Below are 9,259 nucleotides of genomic sequence, written 5' to 3'. Positions count from 1 at the left end.
AACTCACAGTATGTATAAGGTGATACTGAGGTACAATGGAACACAGGGGTCCAAAAAACAACTGATCTTGGGGTTCCTTGGGCGTTGAGTGGCCTCAAAGGGACAGAGAAGGTAGCTGGCTGGTTGAACAAGAACAGGTGGTATATGTAGGAGGTGTATCTGAACAGCCTCTCCCTCTTCAAGTTCATGAACTGGTCATGAATCTTCTCAGCTATATAAGTTGCATAATCATAGTGGATAGCTGGAGGCTTACCCGGGGCAAATATGGACAGCATGGCCAATATGCTGTCATCTACATCTTCCAGTCCTCTGAATCCCAGGACATATCCAATCAAGTCCACCATCATCCTGCCCAACTCATTCAGGTATTGGTACCCAATGGGAGGGGTTCTGACTGCTTCAGAGCTAGGTGTGACAAATAGCTGGTTAATCTTCACAATCTGGTCATTAGACAGGTTATTTCCTCTCTTTATCAAATCTTGCATGGAAAGAGGGGTCAATTTCTTGGCTGTATGGAAATGCAGCATCTGATTTATACTCTCTGGAGTGATCTGAAACAGGACTAGGCCTGTGGGGCTAATGACTGCCCTTTGGCTGGGGTCATAGCACTCTTGGCAACTGTAGATAAGCTCTGGCATGGGATTAACTTGGGGAAGGTTATATATGGGCAAATTTGATTCCCAAATTCCCAGGATATCTGCTCCACTCATGTGCTGGGCTCTCAGTTCATTTAACATCTGGATATTATACTTAGTTCCCATAGGAAACCAGTCCAACATCTGGTAATCCATGTCTCCCAGGGGCTTCCATGCTAATTCTTGGTGGGGGGCATTGATAGGCTTAATATTGAGAGCAATGGGAGTCTCCATAGCTTGTGAAGGGATAAACTATTGCAATTTGACAAGTGAGTTGGCAAAGACAGACTGCAGATTGCCCTCTGTGGTAAAAACTTGATTTTCTGAACTGTCAGAGGGGAATTTACCAGCTAGAAATTGAAATACTGCTGGTAATTGGTTACAGAGACTCTTTTGGGGCCCAATTTAGCTCCTGGTAGTAATTCAGAGGTATTCAGCGGGGCATTAGCCGAGAAAACGCAGGACGAGGGGTTTTCAGATGAATTGCAGCTTGTTACAACTCTGCAGGGAATTTTTGGACTTCACAGAGACAATGGTGGAGGTATAACCCGGTTCTAGCGGTGAAAAGGTCTGTTTTACGGTCCTATTATGCCTGTGAGCAGTTTAGAGCAGAATGCAGGTCGTATGGAGGGCAGGGCAGGGTAAATACCTGTAACTTGACGTGCAGAAGTCGTGATAAGGTGTACTGCAGTTGCTGGAGTGGTCGCCTTTGTTGAATTTACAGGTTGGCGGAAATCCGGGCAGAAACGGTTAAACAGAGAGTTCAGCAGACAAAACGATGAAATGGTGAAAAAACGCGTGAAATTTGGTTAATATGAGATTTTTACCCATTTGGCGCTTTTTTTACGATGACGTCAGCATGACGTCATTGGTGGGTCACGGTGATGTGACGTCAGCTGACGTCATCGGGGAGGACGTGGCGGAAGACGACAGGTCAACGGGGGTGAGGTGGCAGTCCAGTCAGCGGTGAGCTGGACGCGTGGTGGAGGCGGGTACGAGACGTGGATAGCGCTCCGATATTGTTGTGGGCCGTCGGATCTGGAAGGCTTGATCCGACGGCTGGCGGAGGTGTAAGGTGCACGGCGGATAGGGCGGCGGAAATATTAACTGTTTGTGGGTTTTTTGACATGGTTTTCAAATGTTTCAACTTCTGACCACCCGCGCTTGCATTTGGGGGCGTGCTGAAGGCGGAATTTTGCCTTTTATAAGGTTTGCGGAGGGTTTGTGGGCTAGAGGGGTTTAGAGAGGGGTTTTTACCCATGCAAAGGTATTTTTTGAGGGGAAATGATCTGCAGCAAAGGGAGAGTATCGGAGATAGGTTCACCATGGTGGCCAGATGCCACTATGATCCCTCTTTGCAGATTTCTCGGCTATTATGCCTAGGGGAGGGAATATATAACATTTAGGGTTTTATACACCTTAGTGTTATTACTATTAGGGCAAGGGGTAGAATAAGGGAGTTAAATAGTAGATTTAGGAGTTAGTAAAGTGAAGGAGGGGAATCTTTGAGAAAGGGGATGTTAATGATGGAGTAGAGGGGAAAAAGTGAAGTTAGTGATGCTCTCTGCTGTGAATCCATGAAATTCACCACCTTTTTTGCTGATATGTCCATTGCCTTGGCAAAATATCTCTGACAACTATGTAATGGTGAACCTGTCCTTTCTGCAACCACAACTGCCTACCCAACTATTTCACCTAACATTTTTTAGTTTCTTCTTGGAGGGGCACTTAGACTTGCAACCCTCAATTGCCTTTTCTTTTCTTTGGCTTTTTCATTTTTTTACTCTATCTGCTTCTACCCTTATCTCTTCCAAGGTCCCAGATTAGGCTTTTGGGAACCTTTGTTTCTCTACCTGAACTATTTATCTGCCAAGATTAAGCTATTTGGACAGACTTCTTTCTCTATTCTATAACTCAAAATTGAAACATGGCATGATCCAGCTTGAACTGTTGAATCATCCACAAAATTTGTAATAAGGTCCTCAATATTTGAAGTATTTCCTACACCTCTGATTTCCTGGAAATATGGGATCTTTGTAGTAACAAAGCAGAGCATATTTGGATTTTCAATAATCAATCATGAAATATGAAACCTATTACTATAGGTATCCAACAGTGGCTCCACATGGGGATGGTTTTTCTTTTGAAAGACCAAGAACAGCAGGTCAGATTGCCTTGTTGTTCGATTGTCCATCTTAATCTTTGAGCTCTGATACATGTAACCTGTCAAAATTGTGTGCTTTTTGATGGGGAACCTCTGGTTCTATGTGCCTATTGCTGCTAGGTGCAGCACTTGGAAAACCTCTTCTTACAAACTAAAAATAGAAAACATATATAGGCCTGAATATATACAATGAACCTTTGGATCCTTATCATAGTGGACCATCATAATAGTGCTTCAGCATCCTGCCATTGACAGGACCTTCATCCAGTTCAGTTACAGTCAAACTTTTAAGGAAATAAGTGTTATTACCTTGCACTGCTTGGACAGCAAATGGTCCTTTCCACAAAGAATCAAATTTCCCATGTTTCCCTTTCTCTTCTCTTCTTGCATCCCACTTTAGAACTTTGTCTCCCATATTGAAATCTTCTGCTTTGGTTCTTCTGTCAAAGGCCTTTTTAAGTTTTTCCTGTAGTATTTGCACTCTGCTGAAAACTTGTTCTCTGGTCTGCTGCAAACAGATTATCTGGTTGATCCTTCTTTGCATATCATTTGGCTCTGCTTGACTTTCTTGTAGAAGTTTCATAACTGGCACACCTAGTGATGAAGGAAATCTGGCCTCTAATCCATAAACTAACTGATATGGGCTGGTCCCAATTGATCTTTTGGTGGTTAATCTGTCTGCCCATAAAGCATTTACTAGCTTTTTGTGCCAGTTCTTTTTGTTCTCTTCTAGCACTTTCTTTATGATGTTTATCAAACTTTTGTTTGATGATTCAGCAAGACCATTTCCCTGAGGATAGTAAGCTGTAGAATGGCCCAAAGTAATGTGAAATTTATGACAGAAATTTATCATTTTCTTGGATTTGAAGGCAGCAGCATTGTCTGTTATTATCTTTTCTGGGCAGCCAAATCTAGCCAGTATATTGTTTTCCAAAAATTGAATGATTACTAAATCATTTGCTTGTCTGCATGGGGCAGCTTCAATCCACTTGGTGAAGTAGTCTGTTGCTGTTAGAATCCATCTGTGTTGTCCTGAAGATGAGGGATGAATCTCTCCAATGAAATCCAAGCCCCATTGTTGAAAAGGTCTTTCTGTTGAAATGGGCCTCAAAGGAAGTGGCAGCAACTGTCTTCTGCCTTCAAACAGCTGGCACTTGTGGCATGATGTTGTGAATTTCTTCACATCTGAGAACATGGTGGGCCAGTAATAACCGGCCCTTAATATTTTGTCCACAGTGGACTTCCAGTACAAATGTCCACCACAGTCTCCAGCATGGAATTCTTGCATAATTTTATCAGTTTCATTCTCAAGAAGACAGTGCAGCAAAATACCTTCATGGTTTTTCCAGAGTAGATTCTCATCTAACACACAAAATTTGGATGTTTTCATTTTTAGGAACCTAGACTTAGTTCTGGACAGTCCTGGGGGAGCACACAGGTTTTGTAACACATAACAGATATCAGAGTACCATGGAGATTGTTCAAAGGCTACGTTGATCTTTGGAGTCGCCAGCTCTGTTTCACTGTCCAGTTGGTTGATATCTAAGGCTTGGAAATTTGCTTCTGTCATTAACTTGGCCAAACCTTGCCCTTTAATCAACTTTGTAGGTTTTATTTCAATGTCAAATTCAAGTATGTTTGCAATCCATTTTCCTCTTCTACCCTCTAGGTTTTCTTGGGTGAGAATGTCTTTGACAATAGGACTTGGTACATAAGCTACAACATGGGAGTAAAGGATGTAAATCCTAAAGTCTTTGATGGCTTTGATCAAGGCATAGGCTTGTTTTTCCATTATTTGATACTTCAAAGGAGCATCTCTAAGAGCTCTGCTGAAAAAAGCAATGGGCTTTTCATTCCCTTGATCATCTTTCTGCAATAATACAGCAGCAATAGTATGCTGGGAGGCAAAAGAAAAAATGATAAAGTCTCTATCAAACTGAGGATTAGTTAATACCGGGGTTTGGGTTAAAGCCAGTTTTATGCTTTCAAAGGCTTGCTTTGCTTCCACAGTCCACTTGACCTTTGAGTCTTTCTTTAGCATATTGTTTAGTAGTCTGATCAATTCTGCTAAATTTGGGATAAACCTTCTCAAAAAGTTGATTTTTCCCAAGAATCCTTGAAGCTCTTTGACATTCCTTGGGTGAGGCATTTGTAGGATAGCTTGTATCCTATCTGGATCAATTCTTATGCCATCTTTCGAAATGATGTGTCCTAGAAGTTTCCCTTCTTCCAAACCAAATAAAGACTTCTTGGGGTTTAAGGAGATGCCATATTTTCTGCATGTTATGAAAATCTGTCTTAAATGTTTCAAATGTTCTTGGTCAGATTTTGAGAAGGGTGTGAGATCATCTAAGTAAATGACCAAGAAATCATGAATTTCTTTTGCAAAAGCAATGTCCATTGCTCTCTGAAATGTTGCCCCTGCATTTTTCAATCCAAAGGGCATTTTCACATACTTGAAAGTTCCCCATGGGGTAGTAAATGCAGTTTTGTCTTGATCATCAGGGTGCACTAAAATTTGATTGAAGCCTGAGAACCCGTCAAGCAGTGATATCCTTGAGGCTCCTACTACTCTTTGGAGGATGTGGTCCATTTTTGGTAAAGGGTAGTTATCTTTGAGTGAAACTTGATTCAGATTCCTTAAGTCTACACAAAGTCTAATCTCACCAGTTTTCTTTCTTGTAGGGACCAAATTTGAAATCCAGTCAGAAAACCTGATTGGTGCTATGATCCCAGCTTTGAACATTTTTTGTAATTCCTTTTCAATGGAAGGAAGAAGCACAGGATTGATTCTTCTCAATTTTTGTTTGAATGGTTTTTGATTAGGCTTGAGGGGAATGGTGTGCTGTATAACAGAGGTATCATAAGACTTCAAGTCTTCATAACCCCAGGCAAAGACATCTTGGAATTCTTTAAAGAGATCAACATATTTGGGCTTTTGATCGGGGGGCAAAGAGGCGGACAGCTTGACTATCTTAGGCTTTTCCATAGTGCCAATATTACATTCTTCAACTCTTGCATCTAATGGCTGCATCTTTGGCTTCCTAGGGATGTCATTTGAGTCAAAAATATCCTCTAATGGGGTAAGGCCCACTGGGAGGAAGTTGTCTTTGAGTTGTATGATTTCAGTTTCAATGTTACTCATCTCTTCACAGTCCATTTGTTTAATTTGTTGAATGTTTTCATTGTTGAAAATGGTTGGGCTGAGCAGTTGTTTTGCTGTCCTAAGTGACATTGGGTGAGCAGATTGTTGAAACTGTAATTGTGATTGACTTGCTCCATCAACAATTTGAGATTGACTTGCTGTCTCAAGGTCAATATTTAATCCTGTAAACTCTTGTTGCAAAGTTAAAAAGTTGTTTATTTGCCTATCATTCTCAAATACTTGCCATTCTTTGACATTGTTTGGAATAGAAGGCCTATATTTGACTTCTGCTGTGAAACAATTGTTGGGTTGTAGTGGGAATTTGAAGGTGCTGGCAAATGTTGCCAAGCTGTGAGCATGGAGATTGTGGCCCCTTGGAATCTTTGTGAGAACAAACTCGGAGAAAGTTTCTAGTATTTCAATTACAGCAGACCTGTAGGACCTTAATCTTTTGTCATTGGTGACAAAATCCCCTTTTACTTGTTGAATTACTAGATCAGAGTCCCCCATGATTGAGAGGCTATGTGCTTGTAATGATTTTGCAATCTTGAGACCTAGTAGCAGAGCTTCATATTCTGCCATGTTGTTAGTGCATTTAAAGTTCAGTCTATATGCCCTGCCTTGTGCACAGGCTTTCTCTTTGTTATGTATCCATACTCCAGCTCCTGCCCCTAACTTGTTAACTGAGCCATCAAACTCTAGGACCCACAGACTATCTTGCTGGTCAGGGGATCTTAAATTCTTCTCATGGGATGGCCATGTGAGCATGAGTTGAGGTTTCTTTTCCCATTTGTCTCCTAGGATAATTTCATCATTTGTTTGACAATTTTTGACAACTGAAGGAGGGTGAATGGGTATTGTTGGGCTGATTAAATTTTGGCAGGTGCCACTTGTTTGATGGATGTTTTGTTCTTGTATGGGTGTCTCGGTCTTAATGTTATTGCTTAAGGAATTTGTGCTGTCATTGAAAAGGATGAAGGAGTCTATGTCCGAATGGACAGCATATATTGGAAAATTTTGAGGCTTTTCTTCACTGCTGACCATGTATTTCATGAGTGTTTCCCTATAAAGTCTCTTGGGTTGTCCAAAGACAGAGATGGTTGCATATGACATGTCTAATTGCAGGGAGCCTTGGAGCTTGGCTCCCCATGATCTTGATAAGAGCATTCCATATTTGGGTGGGATATCAGCAACAACAACATCCATTAAAATGGTTTTGTTGGGAAATTGAACCAGGGACACACATAAATCCTTAATCAGGCCCAAGCATTTTACTTGACTAGAATCAAAAGAAAACAGGTCTTTGTATGGTCTTGTTATATCCAAATTTAATCTTTCCATGACTGCTTTTGGCATGAGGTTGTGAGATGCACCTGAGTCAAACATTGCATTGTGCAGTATTTTATCATGAACGTGTAAGCTGACATAAAAAGGTAAAACCCCTGTGACTACTGTTTTTCCATCTACCTCTGGACCAAACAGTAATTCTGGAGTGTCATCTAGCACATTTACATCATCTTTGTTGTTGGTGAGCTGAAGGGATTTCTTGATCTGTTGCTTATATATGTCATGCTTGGCTAGCTCTAAAAGGGGAATTGCTATCTTTAACTTGCCAATCTCTGTTCCTAGGTCAAAGGGTTTATCCACCTGAATTTTAGGGTCACGGACAGCAGTCCTTTCCTTGTTCAATGAATCTTCTTGTTGGATTTCATCTTGATTTTGGAACCTGCCCCCCATGCCCATGTCTTGAGGGGTGATGTTCGGATTTGGGTGAGAGGATGATGTTGCTGTGGGCTCTTGTGGTGTGGACAGAAATTCAGTGACCTCCTCAACCACTACTTCCTTTGCAGGCAAGTTTGTTTTGTCATTAGGTTCAGTGACTGAGGCTTCTTTAGATTGCTGTTTCTCCTTTACCTTTTCAGGCTGATTTGCATTTACAGTCCGACTTCTTAGTTTGTACTGCTTATGGACTTCATAGACAGCAGTATCATATCCTTGCTTAAAGTCAAAGGATTCTCCTGATTGTGTTTGGAATGTTTTGTTTTCATCCTCATCATGGTCTTCTTGTGTTAGGAAAACATGGCTTTTACCATCCAGACCTATTAAATTGATCTCAGGATCTTCATTGAGCTGATTAGCCGAGGAAGTTTCTGCATAATTTTCTTGAAAAGGTGGTCTGATATCTTGGTCAGCACCTGTTTTTCCTATATTGGGGTTCTGTGTTCTCCTAAAATTTGGGTTTCTAGGAGTATTGTTTTGTGGTGCTTCCCATGATGACTTTCTTTCTACTGATTCCACTCTCTCACCTAGTCTTTTCATGCTGTTTAGTATTGCATCCAACTTCTGATCAAAGCCCGAGGGCTCTTCCTTGAAACCAACCTTCTTTTCCAGCTTTGCCCTGTTTCTTTTGGCAATTAGGTTGGCCTCTACAGTGACTGCAACTCTTTGGGCTTCTGCAAGGGTTGGAGGGTCTCTTTCTCTCAACTGATAGGCCATATCAGAGTCAAAACCATCAGGGAAGTTATAAAGGGCCAAATCAGGAGGGGGCCTTAAGTTCTGGGGAATAGCATTGTATATGTTGTTAAACCTAGCACAATATTCCAACACCGTTTCTTGGGGACCTCTTTTAATAGTGTTATATTCACCAAGTATATGGTGTGGATCTCTCTTTTTCTCCCATCTGTTGGTAAATTCCTGGTATAGAACTTCATAGGTTGCAATGGAATTTGCATTCAAGGATCTAAACCAAGTTCTGACATCCCCAGTTAGGCTTTGGACAAAAATTCTCATTCTAACACTGTCATCATCAATTTCATAGGTCTCAAAGTGGTCTTGCATCTTTTTAGCATGCTGGATGGCCGTCAAAGGGCCATGGGAATCAAAAAATGAGAGTCTGGTTTGATAATCTTGGGGTAGGGCTGGAGCATTGGCTGGAATCTGCAATGGTGCATATCTGTTAGCCATGTTTATAGGGTTAATAGGGTTGATAGGAACAAATGGGACAACTGGGATTACAGGTGTACTGGGGTTAATAGGATGGGTAACAAGTGGAGAACTGGTTGAGTGAGTATGTGCAGATGGTGAAGATGGAAAGGTAGGACTTTGAGGGGTTGAAGATGAACTAGGGGAATTGGGTGTGGAACGAAAAAGGACTTTGCAAGGAGTGGGAATGAGGATGGGTTGGTCTGACCTTATATCTGAATCAGCAGGTTTATCCTGCTTGTGCTGTTTCCTTATGTTCTTTGGGATGATATTTGGGTTATCAACAATGATGGGTTGATCAGGGTCAGGGTGTGCCCTAGTATGCCTTGGGTT

This window comes from Pinus tabuliformis, chromosome 7 (genome assembly GCF_031772625.1).
Source record: "Pinus tabuliformis cultivar Carrire ecotype Pingquan chromosome 7, CPIR1, whole genome shotgun sequence".
Classification (NCBI taxonomy): Eukaryota; Viridiplantae; Streptophyta; class Pinopsida; order Pinales; family Pinaceae; genus Pinus; species Pinus tabuliformis.
The sequence above is the reverse complement of the archived record's forward strand: the minus strand, read 5'-3'. Positions refer to the sequence as shown.